Below are 16727 nucleotides of genomic sequence, written 5' to 3'. Positions count from 1 at the left end.
TGGATGAAATCCTATAAAGACAATGCTTTGAACGATAGAGGCTGTAATGACTTTAGCATCGATCTGCAAGCTGATTGCTGAAGATGTTTCTCCCGAGACAAGACGTAAATCAGTCACGGTCGTCATTAACCAGTTATTCCTAGCCTCACAACTGGCCAGCAGACAGCAGGCGATCATCCATCTACTACTTCCAATCACCCTCACCACCCACGCATCGTGCACATCCATCTGCTGAAAAAACAGGCAAATGCATGCGCACCGCAACGTCCTGTCATATATAGTACGTACTACTCCTACATGATACATGTAGGGGCGTAGGGAATATACCTCGGATTTGATCACGCGACGGAGATAGTAGCACGATCTTCTCGCCGGTGCGGTCGAGCTGTCGAATTCCGGGAGCGGAGGCGGTGGCCGATGGTGCCATCGCACCAAGATTTCAGAGGGTGCACGGTGGTAGCTAGCGTCGAGGGTGAGATGATCGGGATCTCTGGTGGTATCCGTATCTTTGATTGCCCCCCTGCGTCACTCACGTCCCGTCAGTTCAAGGGCGCGATTTTGTCAAGCAATTCGCCTAGCTAGGATAACAGCGAGCTTCGTCTTTGCGTCAATCATCTGCAAGGAGAGAAAAAACTGCTAGGCTGTCCCTCCTTTTGGCATGCGCTCTGGGTGCGTTCATCATGTGCAGAGCCGTGGGCTAGCTGTTGCTGTGTCTGAATCAAACGTGAAGTGTTTGCACAGTCAAAAACATGGTGCTCGCAACTTCTCCTTGACGTGACTAAATTTATGGACGTTTTGGCTCCCCGGAGCAATTGAGACGGACGGCCGGCCGGGTCAGTAGGAATCAGCAAAGCCGCGCGGGTGGGGTGGGTAGAATGTGATCCTGATACCAAAACAGTCACCGTCGTAGCTTTGTTCCACATCGGGGCCGGATTTTCCCTCTCGTCGCTTCGAGTGAATCTCGGCGCACTAGGAAAAGTTGCACCGATTGGACGCGTCGACCGGCGCCATTCGAGATGAGTTGATCGGTTGATTGGAGGCGTTTTCACCCTGATGGATCCGGCATATTCGGCCGTCGGAACGGGACGGGACGCGACGCAGACAGGACAGCGGCCACCAGGGCACGGGCGGGACACGGGAAGATGTTGGAGCGCAAGCAGATCACGTACAAGTGTCCCTGCCGGTGCCGTGGGGAAGAAGGCGATGCATGGGCGTGGTCCGGCACACGGGTCGCCGTCGTGGGTCGTGCGAGATGCATGGCCTGCCGATGTCGATGGAGTGCAACGCGTGGGTTCCCTACCAACAGCTGATCGGACCACGGCGCCGACGGCAGAGGTGCGGAGAGCCGTGCACGCAACGGACGGATGGTGCATGCGCGGCCGGCCGGGACCAGCCAGCCACCGGACACAGCGACCGGCGGTAGGGCCGTGATGGGGATGAGGATGGAAGAGTGCCGTTCGAGGTGTACGTCCGCCGTGCTTTGTGTAGATCAGTAGATGCCCATCAAGTTGTGCGGCCGCGGTGCATTGCATGGACCCATCGCGCGCGTCAGCGAGGTGGCAGTTCGGAAGTCGACTCCATCGTCTCCATGCGCGCGTCGGCGAGGTGGCCGCGGTGCATGTGAAGGGCGTCACTGCCCTTCACATAAAGACATCTTTGTTTCTGGTCTTGGTCTTCCTGCTCGTGTCAGCACGCAATCTATCACTGGACGTCTGTAACTGTAATACACACGTCCCTGTCTGTAAGACGCCGATGCAAGACCTAGTACATATAGTGCCAATGGTGTTGGTCCTCCTTCGGACTCGATCCAAGACCGGCGTCATTTTCGCCACTGCCCACTGCTCCGACGCTCATCACATTCCGCGCGTTTCTTTGCCAGCTTCTCCCGTCATAGTCCGCCAATTGCGCTTGCCTTGGCAGCTAGTACGTACCAGCGCTGGTTAGAGAATCTCCAACAGCCGTGTCAAAAGGCGTGCGCGCGGTAAACTGAATTTTTAACGCGCGCAGGACGTTTTCGCGCGCTCCAGCGATGGTGGAAAACTAGCGCGCGGGAATCGTTTGCGCGCGCGGGGGAAAAGGCGGCACCTCGCGCGCTATTTTTTGGCATGCCGCTTCCGGCACGCCTATAAATTGCGGCGCTCGCCACGTGGCTATTCTCACACTCTCTCTTCCTTTTCCGCTGCCACGCGCGCCTCCCCCGCTTCCTCGTTGCTTCCTCGCCGCTCCAGCGCCCCGCCACCGACGCGCCGCCGAGGAGCGTCGGCCTACCGCGGCGTCCGCCAGCGCCCCAACGGCTGGTACTACGCTGAGATCCGGTCCGGCGACGTCCGGCTCGGCCTCGGCACCTTCGAGACTGCGCACGAGGCCGCCAGCGCGTACGACGCGGCGGCGTGGCGCCTAGGCAGGCCGCGCCCGCAGATGAACTTCCAGGACGTCTACACGCGCCAGCAGGCGCAGGACGTCGCCTCTCCGCCTCGTCTTATCATGGACCAAGACCGTGCGGAGCACGATCGGCGGCAGCGCCGCCTCCTCATCGCCGAGGAGGACGAGCGGGTCATGGCGGAGTGGCGCCGGCGCCACCCGGAGGACGTCGCCGACGAGCAAGCCTACTGGGCGGAGCAGACGGCAAAGCGCCGTGCGGAACGGTTGGACAGGCGTCGGCGGAAGGCCCTGGCGTTATCTTAGTGCGATATCGTTGAAAATGGTGGGCAGTAGATCTTTTCGGCTAATGATCCTCGTTGGGACGACATGTGGCTCGATACCTCGGACCAGACCAGCGAGGATCACGACGATGATGATGATGACGATGACTGGGAGTAGGTTGTAGTTGCATTATCTAGTTGCACTATCTAGTTGTTTTTTTTATGTCGTTGCACTGTAGTTTTAGCTATCTATGCTGTGAAACTATGTAAAATATCTATGTATCGTTTTTATCTATGAATTTTGTTACTATCGTTTTTATTTAAAAATATGTACGCAATGTTCGTGCGATAGCGCGCGCTGCATTTTAGCGCGGCTGCTGGAGCTACGCGCACGCGCTAAATTTTAACGCAGCTGCTGGAGCCAGCGCTGCCCGCCGCACTTTTCCAGGCGATCGGCGCGCTGCAAACTGCTTTTTAGCGCGCCGCGCGTTAGGCGCTGTTGGAGATGCTCTTAGCAGGTTGCATGGTATCATCTTCTTGACCAGCAAGTCTCAGGCGGAGTGGGGTGAGGTGCAGTGTAGGATCGTGGATCGATCGACTAGTTGCTTCTGATAAGCATTTTACAGACACCTTGACCGCCCCATAAAAACTCAGAAAGTTTGGCACGGCAATGGCACTAGGTGCAATTGTAAACGGATTTATGTGCAGTGCCTCTGTTGGAAATACAAAAAAAAAAAAAGATCTATGTAGGACACATCTAGTTATTGCACGTCTAAGTGACTTAACCAAACATAAACAGAGAAAGAAAAAGGAGAAAATAAAATACTAGCACGAATCTCCGACTCAAATCAATGACATATAAATCTAGACCCGCCTCGCAAAAAAACAATGCTACTTGCACAAGATGCACAACTCATTTTCATGAACCACATGAAAATGATGCTAGAAGCTAGAAAACATATGCGTACAAGAATCTTCTCAACAACAAAACAGATGTTTGTCTCTGTCGGATCTTACAGGATTCGGTCGGTGCTGGTCTTCAGTGAATCCGGTCTTCGTTCCTCTTCGTTTAGGAGTTTACAAGTTTGATCTTTCTGATCTACGACTTTTTTCATCGGCGATGGTTGCTACTCTAGTGTGTTGGTCCTATAGGGCCTTAGCATGACGACTTCTCGACTGTCTATTATAACAAGGTTTGCCCGGCTTCGATGAGGGAGGGATGGCGGCGGCGCGTCTTTGGCTCGCTCCAGTGCCTGTAGTCGTCGCTAGGTGGTCCACGGACATGGTTGTAATTTTTATTATCTCTATTGTTCTTTGTACTGTCATGATTAAAGATGAATAGATTGAAAGTTTATCGAAAAAAACAAAACAAAACAACACATACTCGATCGTAGACGAGCACAACAAGGTTGGCATTTCTGTCAGTCATTGTGCTTGTTAACTCTTTGGCTTCATTTCGTGTACTGCATTATTTGCTCGTAGACTTTTTGCAAGGTCTGGACGAATGACTTGAATAACCGCGGGCCTTCTATATTGGTGTATCCAAATTTATATGGGTGTCAAACACACACTAAAAAACATAGGCAGACCGATGTGTGATTTTTCTGGTTCGCGATTTTTCTTAAAGGACGTCGCTTTTCGACTCGCGCTAGCTGGTGCTGAAAGAGACGAGCATATGGCATGCACGACATTGGGTGAACCATCATGAAGCATGGCTCTGGTCTCTGGTTCGCAACTCGCACTCTCGTGCCGCCCATTTATGCGACGCGCCTGCAGGCTAGTTCATACCCGTGTCCAGCGCGAACGGGACAGTGGTCATTGTCGCCGAAACAACGCACACATGGCGTGTGCTCCGAGCAGATTCTTTCTTTTTGTGCCATCGGCAGAGACGAACGCATTCTTCTACCCGCGTGCATATATTCCTCAAAAGGAGCGAGGAGGAGTTGAAATTTTTGAAAGGAGAAAACCAGTACGTACGCGTGCATGCATCTTATTCTTGTTCCTTGTACGTCGGCCGTCGGCGCCCAGTAGTGTGAGGGTGCTCTCTTTGCTGGCAAGCTTTTGACCGAAGTCACCGCCGGTCGACAGACACTAGTAGAAAAAGAGGCTTCCATACGTCCCCATTAGTCCCCAAAATAATCGAACCGCAACAAAAGGGCTCTTTAGTCGCGGTTCGGGAGGAGACCCGCGACCAACTATCTGGGCCCAGCACGCTCGGTCGACAGCTGGCGGACGGGAGGGGCTTTAGTCCCGGTTGGCTGGCCAACCGGGACTAAAGGTCCCCGAAGGCCTTTAGTCGCGGTTGGCCAGGCCAACCGGGACTAAAGGCCCATCCAGCTGGCGGACGGGAGGGGCTTTAGTCGCGGTTGGCCAGGCCAACCGGGACTAAAGGCCCATCCCTATATATAGGACTCAGCTCACTTCACTTCACTCAGCTCACTTCACAATATTCAGAAGGGGGTGGTGGGTTTGCTTTTGGTTCCTCCTATGCATACAAGGTGTTCGATGAAATGCCCGAGAGCCTGAAACAAACATGATATGAAGTGTCCGAGCCACACTTGAGCTTTCTCATTTATTTTTCCTCCGCGATCGCGGTTAGCAACTTGAACCTTTCATGTGTCATTGATAAAATATGCATGCGTGTAGTTCATTGTTTAATTTGTATTATTTCTAGCTAGTTAGTTTAACAAATGCATGATGGTTAATTATATACTTTATATAATAATAATGCAGATGAATCGGCAATGGATGTACGGTCCCCGACTCTCCGGCGAGTTCACTACGGGTTTGAAAGATTTCCTCGTAGTGGCAAATGCGAACAAGCAGCAAGGTTTTATTATCTGTCCATGTGTTGTCTGTAAGAATCAGAAGGGTTACTCCTCCTCAAGAGACGTTCACATGCACCTGCTTCGGCACGGTTTCATGCGAAGCTATAATTGTTGGACCAAGCATGGAGAAAGAGGGGTTAGAATGGAAGAAGATGAAGAAGGGGATGATATCGATGACAACTATCATGATCATTTCGGTGATACTTTCATGGAGGATGATGCTGAAGGTGGGGAAGGGTTAGGTGAAGGTGAAGAAGAGGCACATGATGAGCCCGCTGATGATCTTGGTCGGACCATTGCTGATGCACGGAGACGCTGCGAAACTGACAAGGATAGGGAGAATTTGGATCGCATGTTAGAGGATCACAAAAAGTCGTTGTATCCAGGATGCGATAATAGTCTGAAAAAGCTGGGCTGCACACTGGATTTGCTAAAATGGAAGGCACGGGAAGGTGTAGGTGACTCATCATTTGAAAATTTGCTGAAAATGTTGAAGAATATGTTTCCGAAGAATAACGAGTTGCCCGCCAGTACGTACGAAGCAAAGAAGGTTGTCTGCCCTCTAGGTTTAGAGGTTCTGAAGATACATGCATGCATTAACGACTGCATCCTCTACCGCGGTGAATACGAGAATTTGAATGAATGTCCTGTATGCACTGCATTGCGTTATAAGATCAGAGGCGATGACCCTGGTGACGATGTTGAGGGCGAGAAACCCAGGAAGAGGGTTCCCGCCAAGGTGATGTGGTATGCTCCTATAATACCACGGTTGAAACGTCTGTTCATGAACAAAAAGCATGCCAAGTCGTTGCGATGGCACAAAGAGGACCGTAAGTCCGACGGGGAGTTGAGACACACCGCTGATGGAACGCAATGGAGAAAGATCGACAGAGTGTTCAAAGATTTTGCAGCTGACGCAAGGAACATAAGATTTGGTCTAAGTACTGATGGCATGAATCCTTTTGGCGAGCAGAGCTCCAGCCATAGCACCTGGCCCGTGACTCTATGCATCTACAACCTTCCTCCTTGGTTGTGCATGAAGTGGAAGTTCATTATGATGCCAGTGCTCATCCAAGGTCCAAAGCAACCCGGGAACGACATCGATGTGTACCTAAGGCCATTAGTTGATGAACTTTTACAGTTGTGGGCCAGACCTGGTGTACGTGTCTGGGATGAGCACAAAGGAGAGGAATTTGACCTACGAGCGTTGCTTTTTGTAACCATCAACGATTGTCCTGCTCTCAGTAACCTTTCGGGACAGACAAATAAGGGATACAATGCATGCACGCACTGCTTACATGAGACTGAAAGTGTACGTTTGGTAAATTGTAAGAAGAACGTGTACCTGGGTCATCGTCGATTTCTTCCCCGAAATCATAACGTAAGAAAGAAAGGCAAGCATTTCAACGGCAAGGCAGATCACCGGCCGAAGCCTGCGGAACGTACTGGTGCTGAGATATTTGATATGGTCAAGGATTTGAAAGTCATCTTTGGAAAGGGTCCTGGCGGACAATCAGTTCCGCGGGGAGTTGACGGGCACGCACCCATGTGGAAGAAGAAATCTATATTTTGGGAGCTAGAATATTGGAAAGTCCTAGATGTCCGCTCTGCAATCGACGTGATGCATGTTACGAAGAATATTTGCGTGAACCTGCTAAGCTTCTTGGGCGTGTATGGGAAGACAAATGATACAAAGGAAGCACGGCAGGACCAGCAACTTTTGAAAGACCCAGATGACCGGCATCCGGAATGGTTTCAAGGTCGTGCCAGCTACGCTCTTACCAAAGAAGAGAATGTCATTTTTTTGAATGCCTGAGCAGTATGAAGGTCCCGTCTGGCTTCTCGTCGAATATAAAGGGAATAATAAACATGGCGGAGAAAAAGTTCCAAAACCTGAAGTCTCACGACTGCCACGTGATTATGACGCAATTGCTTCCGATTGCTTTGAGGGGGCTCCTACCGGAAAATGTTCGAGTAGCCATTGTGAAGCTATGTGCATTCCTCAATGCAATCTCTCAGAAGGTAATCAATCCAGAAGATCTACCACGGTTACAGAACGATGTGGTCCAATGCCTTGTCAGTTTCGAGTTGGTGTTCCCACCATCCTTCTTCGATATTATGACGCACCTCCTGCTCCACCTAGTCGAAGAGATTTCCATTCTCGGTCCTGTATTTCTACACAATATGTTCCCCTTTGAGAGGTTCATGGGAGTATTAAAGAAATATGTTCGTAACCGTGCTAGGCCAGAAGGAAGCATCGTCAAGGGCTATGGAAATGAGGAGGTAATTGAGTTCTGTATTGACTATGTTCCTGACCTTAAGCCGATTGGTATTCCTCAATCGCGGCACGAGGGGAGACTAAGTGGAAAAGGCACGATCGGAAGGAAATCAACGATATGTATGGACGGTCATTCTAGACTGAAGCACACCACACAGTTCTGCAAAATTCCAGCTTGGTGGCTCCGTTCTTCGAGCAACACAAGAATATTTTACGCTCGGACAACCCGGGGAAGCCTGAATCCTGGATTAGAAATGCCCACATGGAGACTTTCGGCAGTTGGTTGCGAAAACATTTAATGAATGACAATGATGTTGGAGATCAGCTGTACATGTTGGCCAAGAAACCATCTTCGACTATAACGATTTTTCAAGGGTACGAGATAAATGGGAATACATTTTACACCATCGCCCAAGATAAAAAGAGCACCAACCAAAACAGTGGTGTCCGCTTTGATGCAGCAACCGAGAATGGGCAAAAGGTCACATATTATGGTTACATAGAGGAGATATGGGAACTTGACTATGGACCCTCCTTTAAGGTCCCTTTGTTCAAGATTTTAAAATGAATTAGTTTTATTTTTCTGATTTTTTTGATATATAATTGTATTTTTAAGATTTTAAACTGAATTAGTTTTATTTTTCTGATTTTTTTGATATATTATTTGTATTTTCAAGATTTTAAAATGAATTAGTTTTATTTTTCTGATTTTTTTGATATATTATTGTATTTTTAAGATTTTAAAATGAATTAGTTTTATTTTATATGAAAAAGGACCTTTAGTCGCGGTTGGGGAGGCGGACCGCGACTAAAGGTACCCTTTAGTCGCGGTTGGTGTCCCCAACCGCGACTAAAGGCTCTTTCTGCGCGGGAACGAAAGCGGCGCCAAAACCCTTTAGTCCCGGTTGGGGAGGCGGACCGCGACTAAAGGTACCCTTTAGTCGCGGTGGGTGTCCTTTAGTCGCGGTTCGCCTCCCCAACCGGGACTAAAGCTCTGTCTATATATAGAGCACTTAGCAGTTTCCGCCACCTCCCATTCTCCTCTCGACGCCGAAGCCCTGCCCCGACGCCGATCGCCGCCCGCCGCCGCCAGGCTGCTGCCCCGACGCCGCCGCCCCTGCCCCAGTGAGCTCCGCCGCCCCCACTTCCCCTGCCCTGTGCGCCGCCGCCCCTGCCCCAGTGAGCTCCGCCGCCGCCCCTGCGCCTCGCCGTCGCCCCTGCCCTGCCCCAGTGAGCTCCGCCGCCGCCCCCGCCCTGCCCCTGCGCCTCGCCGCCGCCCCTGCCCTGCCCCAGTGAGCTCCGCCGCCGCACCCGCCCTGCCCCTGCGCCTCGCCGCCGCCCCTGCCCTGCCCTGCCCCTGCCCGCCGCCCGACGCGCTGCCCCTGCCCCTGCCCGCCGCCCGCTGCCCCTGCCCCTGCCCTGCCCGCCGCCGCCTGCCTGCCGTCCTCCGCCTCCTGCCGCCTCCTGCCGTCCTCCGCCTCCCGCCGCCGCCTACCGTCCTCCGCCTCCCGCCGTCGCCGCCAGAAACGAAGGAAAAAACAAAAGAAAAGAAAAACAGAGAAAACAAAGAAAAACAAAAGAAAAACAAAATAAAAACAAAATAAAAACAGAAGAAAACAAAGAAAAACAAAACAAATGAAAAACAAATGAAAACAGAAGAAAAACAAAGAAAACAAAACAAAAACAAAATAAAAACAGAAGAAAACAAAGAAAAACAAAAGAAAAACAAAGAAAACAAAACAAAGAAAAACAAAGAAAAACAAAGAAAACAAAACAAAAACAAAAGAAAAACAGAAGAAAAACAAAGAAAACAAAAGAAAAACAGAAGAAAACAAAACAAAAACAAAACAAAAACAAAAGAAAAACAAAGAAAACAAAACAAAGAAAAACAAAAGAAAAACAAAAGAAAAAGAAAAGAAAACAAAGAAAAACAAAAGAAAAACAAAGAAAACAAAACAAAACAAAAGAAAAACAAAAGAAAACAAAACAAAACAAAAGAAAAAGAAAAACAAAGAAAACAAAACAAAACAAAGAAAAACAAAGAAAAACAAACAAAACAAAACAAAAACAAAACAAAACAAAAACAAAACAAAACAAAAGAAAAGGAAGAAGAAAAGGAAAAAGAAAAGGAAGAAGAAAAGGAAAAAGAAAAGGAAGAAGAAAAGGAAAAAGAAAAGGAAAAACAAAATACTTGGCAGTGCTCAATAATCTTATTTTAATTCCTCCTCCTCTATGTCCCCTTAATCTTATTTTTTAATTTCTTTATACTTAAAGAATTTTTACTACATGCAGGAGTGACATATGGCGGACGATAGAGCCGAGCCGCTTAGGGATCCGGAGGCTGAACGTTATTTAATGGGCATCATCAACAACGAGATTCCTTATGTGCCGGGCTCAGAATATGAGCAAGAAGAGGATGTAGTCTCTTCTTTTCTGAACCTTGACGGTGGAACAGACATTGGTGATGATCAAGAAGGTGAAGGAACGGACATTGTCGACGGAGGTCAACCGTCAACAAACGACGATCTCGAATTGCAAGTAGCAACCACCTCCCGCGAGGTATATATATACATTGAGCCTCTCGTGATACAAACTTACTGAAATGTGAATACATATGTATTAACGCGCGCGACTCTCTTTCTTTTTTTAGCCCTCGGCCGGATCGAGTACGACAAAGCGTGGCAAATCCAAGGCGATGAAAACAGGAGAAACATATGCCATTGAGTTTGTCAGTGAAACCGGCAAGCCCCTACAGCACACCTCAAAGTTTATCAACCAATGCGGAGTCGTTGTTAGAGACAACGTCCCGATCACCGTCCAGGAATGGAAGGAGCCAAAGAAGGCACGTCTTGGTTTCAGTTTTGTCGACAAGAGAACGAAAAAGGATTGCTGGAGAAAGCTTATGGAACATTTCATTCTACCTCCGGAATACAACAAAGTCGATGAATTCGGTAACGAGGTTCCGGGTGGACGTGAGAGGAGGAGGCTAGTTAAAGAGTTCGCTCTTCAGAAGATGGGCGAAGCATTCCGGAACTTCAAGAAAAATTTAACCCGTGACTATGTCAACAAGGGCAAGACTCCGAATTTCAATGGACAACATGAGAAACTGAAAGATGATTGGCCAGAATTTGTGAGGCAAAAGCAATCGGAGCATTTCAAGGAAATATCAAAAAAAATAAGGATAATGCGAGTAAGAAAAAGTTCCATCATATTATGGGGCCAGGAGGATACCGCCTTTCGGAGCCTAGGTGGCAGAAGATGGAGGAGGACCTGAGGGTGCGAGGAATCCCTCTAGGTACAGAGGGATGGGACCCAAGGGCCAAAAGCTGGTGGTACGGGCATGGGGGATCGCTAGACCCGGAGACAGGGGTGTGTGTTCACCGGCAGAAAAAGTTCGCTCCCACCCAAGCCCTTATTGACGCAATGACTCAAGCTCAAGAGGGCTTGATCAAGTTCAACAGAGAGAAAGACGCACTGACAACAGCCCTCGGGAATGATGAACACGAGGACGTGTACGAGGCAAAGGCAAAGTTCCGTGGAAAGTAGGGTTTTCCCAGGACAATGACCCGTACTGTTACAGAAGCCGTAAGAGAAAGACGGACCGGGATGCAGATCTTATGGCGAAGTTTGCATCGGAACTCCATGAGTTGAAGCAGACCGTGCATGAACTAGTAAAAGAAAAATCGGCTGCAGGGCCGCATGAAGATCATGAAGCGGATCGCGGAAGCCAGCAGCGGAGAAGCAGTGTGGCTTCCACGGATGCCCCGCCTGGTGCTGGTGCACCGATGATCGAGATTCGTGCACCGGAGCCTCACTACCCCGTGGATGATGTAAAGGAGATGAAAGAATGTGATCTGCATTATCCCGTGGGGAACGTTTCCACGAAGGTAGCTAGCGGCAGTGCTTTACCCTATACACCTGGAGCACTCCACCACAACAACCCCATTGCATATGGCTATGCTCGTGTCACGGTGGAAGACATAGTCCAAGGGTTTGAGGACCTGGAGATTGACAAAGCTACACCCGAAGGGGAGAGAAGACTTCGTGCCTTCTTAGGCCTTGAGGATGCGCCAGTATGTGAGATAGCATTACAATATGTGCGGAATGGGCCTCTCGTCGAGCCTGCGCGGGAAAAGAGTCTACCACCACAAATGCGAAATCTGCTACGTTGGTACAAGCAATTCATAACATGGGCCGACAAAGAATATGTTTATGCGGATGTTACAGAGGAGCATCACACCAAACGGTACTCTGTACAAGTTCATATGAGTGAATTGTTCCAGCTGTTCAATCTGCGCGACCTCGACAAATCTATGCTGAGTTGCTACGTTCTGTAAGTGATTTATTTCTACCTCATCACGTTCTTCATTGCCTGCACTATATATATATATATTGTCCTAACTATATTGTTGCGTACGCTATTATGCAGATTGAAGATTTGGGAATGCAAAATAAGAAACATCCATGATGTTGGGTTCATTGACCCACATATCGTTAATGGACATGTGTTACAACATCACCCCGAAGACGTGGAGAAAGACTTGTACAAGTTTCTTAGAAAGCATCTACTCAAAAGTCATATTCTATTTCCTTACCATTTTGGGTGAGTGTTTCTCTCTTGTGCCCATTCTCTTTTGTTTACTCCATGCATGGTATGTCTAATCGATGAGTTATGCATGACTGTGCATGTAACGTGTCTGCAGGTTCCACTGGATTCTGCTAAATATTGAACTTCACACCTCCAGAGTTCTAATCATGGACTCTATGGATTCGGATCCAAAGCGTTGGGCCGACATGAGAAAAATGCTGCAAAAGTAATTATTTTCAATCATTTGAGCTCTATATCGATCGGTCTCTTTCGTTCATTTCCTAATATCAAGTAACTAATAACTCCCTTGTTCATTTAATTTTCTTTGCCCTGTAGGGTTTGGAGACGGTTCTCAGAAGAAATTGTCGGTGAATTCAAACATGAGCTAGATTTTAGAAGGTTAGTTAATGTGGATAAGCAGCCACCGGGGACCAATCTATGTGGATACTATGTTTGTGAGAACATCCGGAGACACACCTCTGAGCGGAAGGCATCGGATAGCGTGCGCAACGCGACGGATAACTTGCGGAGGAGGCTTAGTCCAGAAGCTCGCTTCTGACCAATTCAAGATGAATTAGCAGGATTTTTCATGAGGGAAGTCATCAATCCTAAAGGAGAACACTATACCGAGGACGAAGAAATTTATATGCATACCCGAGATTGAAACTTGTTCGAAGTTGTATATGGTCATCCATCCTAATTGTGTATGGAAACTTGTTCGAAGTTGTATATGGTCACCCGAGATTGAATATATATTATATATTCATCTTGAATTCTTCTTGTTTGAAATTTCATATGCATGTATATAGTAGCGTAGAATATGTGTACTGAAACTTCATAAAAATTAAAATAAAATATAAAAGAAATAAAACACTACAAATTAAAAAGAAACCAGGTTTAGGGGGGCTAAAACCCTAAACCTGCGGAGGAGGCCTTTAGTCCCGGTTAGCCACGAGAACCGGGACTAAAGGTCCTCCGCCCCGACGGACCCTGGCGCCCACGTGGACGGGCCTTTAGTCCCGGTTAGCCACGAGAACCGGGACTAAAGCCTTTAGTCGCGGTTCGTAAAAGGCGCGACTAAGGGGGGGTCTTTAGTCACGCATATTTAGTCCCGGTTGCACAGCCGGGACTAAAGGCTGTTGCGAACCGGGACTAAAGGCCTTTTTTCGATTACACGCGTAAGCTCAGTCTCATCATGCATGGCAGTCTAGCTCGTCCCTGTAGCTCGTGCATGCGTCCAGACGGGACAAGTCGGCGCGGCACCGAGCTTCCACATCGATCGACCACCGGTCATTACTCTACACCACGAATGCAATGTCCCTTTGCTTGGTAAATATCTTTTTAATACAGTATAGAAGTGGATGACTAACTGTGAGATACTGACCCGGCACAAAGGACACAGACAATGATGTGGTGAAAGGGGGTATTGGGAGATATTGAGAACAAAGTGGTTAATATGTTATAATATGTTGATGATACAATTTTCTTGTTGCAAGATGATGTTGAAAGTGCTAAAAACTTAAAAGTTTATATTGTGTGCCTTTGAACAAATATCTGGATTGAAAATCAACTTTCATAAAAGTGAACTTCGATTCTACTTTTTGGTAAGGCTATAGATAGACAAGCTGTATATCAGGAAATCTTTACTTGTGCAATGGGGAAGCTGCCCATGAAATACCTAGGGCTTCCTGTCTTAGATAAGAGGATTAGAAATGTACACTGGAATGGAGTGGTGGAAAAAATTGAAAAAAGGTGCAGTTGTTGGCAACGTAGGATGCTCGGATCCATAGCTAGGAGAATTACCCTAGTGCAAGCCCGCTTAACAAATATACCCTTATTCATTGTGCCCTTTTATCCTTTGCTAGTTGGGCTAAGGGAAAAAGAAGACTTCTATAGAGCTAGATTGGTATGGCAGGAAGATGAAGACAAAAAAAATCATTTGGTTAATTGGAGGGAATGTTGTCTCCCAAAAGATTATGGAGGTCTAGGGATTTTGAATCTAGAACTGATGAACAAAGCCTTGCTTGTCAAGTGGTTCTGGAAATTGGAGACTGAAGAAGGGCTGTGGCAAAATGTCCTTTTCAGTAAATACATTCCTGATGGGTGTGTTTCCAGAGTCAAGAAAGAAAAAAACAAGGGGATTTGCAGTTTTGGGCTAGCCTACTGAAAGTCAAAGATTTATTCTATAAATTTGCTAAGAAAAAACTAGAAGGGAAGAATACTAGGTTCTGGGAAGATGTGTGGGTTGATGATCATGCCTTGATGGATGATTACCCCAGGCTATATAACCTGTGTTTTGACAACAATGTTACTGTAGCCAAGGCTATTACTAAAGGGTGGCAGGGGTTTAGGTTTAGAAGAACACTACATAGGGAGACTTTTGAACTTTGGAATGGTCTGATTAATAGATGTGAAGAAGTAGAGATGGGAGAAGGTAGAGATAAGGTTGAATGGACCCTTACTGGAAATAAAAGTTTCTCAACTAAATCGCCCTATAGGAAAATGATCACAGATGAATGTAACTATGCACAGAAATTTTTGTGGAAAGTGAAAATACTTGCGAAGATTAAGGTAGTTTTGTGGTTAGTTAATAAAAAAAGCATTCTGACTAAAGACTCTCTAATTAGGAGAGGATGGGTAGGGTCAAAGTTATGTGTGCTCTGTGGTAAAGAGGAAACAACAGATCATTTGTTACTTGTGCTGCTGCCTCTTTATTGTGGAGCTTGTTGAAATGTGCTTTTAATTTGAAAGCTATTCCTGAAACTGTGGAGGAATGCTTTGGGAGATGGATTAAAACTTTTGTCAAACATTAACGAAAAATGGTCTTGGTGGGGCTATCTGCTATGTTGTGGGAATTTTGGAAGAGTCGTAATGCAATCATATTTGATAATAAGAACTATACTAATCCTATAATTTTGGTTCCAATGATGACACATTGGATCATGGCTTGGTCTATTTGTAGATAAAGGTCCAAAACAAAAAGGAACTGGAGTTGGGCTCAAAGCTCCTCGAACAAGTAGCAAAGTGAAGTCTACAGAGCAGTGCAGGGGTGGAGATACAATGTGCCTAGATTGGGACCTTGATGTTTAGCGATTGGCATCCTACCTTCTGCTACTATGCTGTTGTATTTGGCTTTGCTGCTATCTTTGTTTATGTTGACTTTGTATTCGTCTGTTGAACCTGTGCCAGACTGTATACAGTCTGGGGTCCTTTATCTGGATTATTTTGGCTTTTGTTCTAGCTGGGGTGTCTCCCTTTGCTAGTTCTAGTTCTAGTTCTAGTTTTAGTGGTAGTAGGTCTGAGTCCTTTTTTCCATCTAAACTGGTAGTTGTAGCTCGCTTTTGGTTTCCCTTAATGGAAATCAGAGGGGAAACCCTTCTTTGATAAAAAAAGGCCACAAACATTTTTGTAGTCGACTGTAATCTTCTCCCGCTGAACACACATCGTCGGAAGCCCTGGAATAAATTCAGAAATATGCGATAATTTTTCGCTACGACGCCCGTTAGTACTCTCACACACACACACTCTTTATTTTTTTAAATATGGTTTATTAGTTTAAGAAAAATCAAGCTAGTCTTTATTTGATCAAATCTATTGAGTAAACTAGCAATATCGACAGTGCCAAATTAATATTCAGCTGGTGGGGCGTGTGGCTTCTAGGGCCGAGCTATGCGTGGGCGGTTTACTTCCAAGGGAAGTAAATCGGTCCTTATTAGCTCTAACCTGGAGAGCCTCACCATGTACATGATGGGGATGTATATCCTACCGGAACATAGCTCGTTCGATAAGGAGCTCGCTCGGTTATTCTAGCAGGTTGCCAATGACCGTTAGAAGTATCACATGATCTAGTGAGCAGACATCTGTATGCCAACGGACCGGGGAGGCCTGGGTACTATGGCCTCCCATCATATGGACGTTGCGCTCATGTTGCGATGGGTCTGGCGGATCATGTGCGGCGAGGGTGGCATGTGGCTTCAGCTCCTCCAGGCACGCTCCTGCTCGGGAGGGTCCCAGTTTTGGCAATCCATCCAAAGGATCAAGGAGGATATTCTTCTAGGAATCGCCTTCTCTACAGGAAATGGAGATGACCGAAGTGCTTAAGCGGTATTGCCCGGGTGATGGCATGTGCCCCTTATGAGCGGTATCGGAGACGGGGACTAACATCCTATTCTCGTGTATAGCGGCTTGGCTCCTATGGACGTTCGTTCGTGAAGCACTAGGGCCCTACTGGGAGGCCCTGGACCTCGCAGAGTTCCTCCAGGCCAGAGCTACCAGGCCTGGACGACATCGTCGTCTATTCTGACTTATTTTTGCGGCGATGTCGTGACTTTATGGATGACACGTAATAAAATGGTGGTTGAGCGTGTCTTTCCGCGGTAGGCCTCTGACTC

The sequence above is a fragment of the Triticum aestivum genome, chromosome 7D (genome assembly GCF_018294505.1).
Source record: "Triticum aestivum cultivar Chinese Spring chromosome 7D, IWGSC CS RefSeq v2.1, whole genome shotgun sequence".
NCBI classification, from domain to species: domain Eukaryota; kingdom Viridiplantae; phylum Streptophyta; class Magnoliopsida; order Poales; family Poaceae; genus Triticum; species Triticum aestivum.
The sequence above is the reverse complement of the archived record's forward strand: the minus strand, read 5'-3'. Positions refer to the sequence as shown.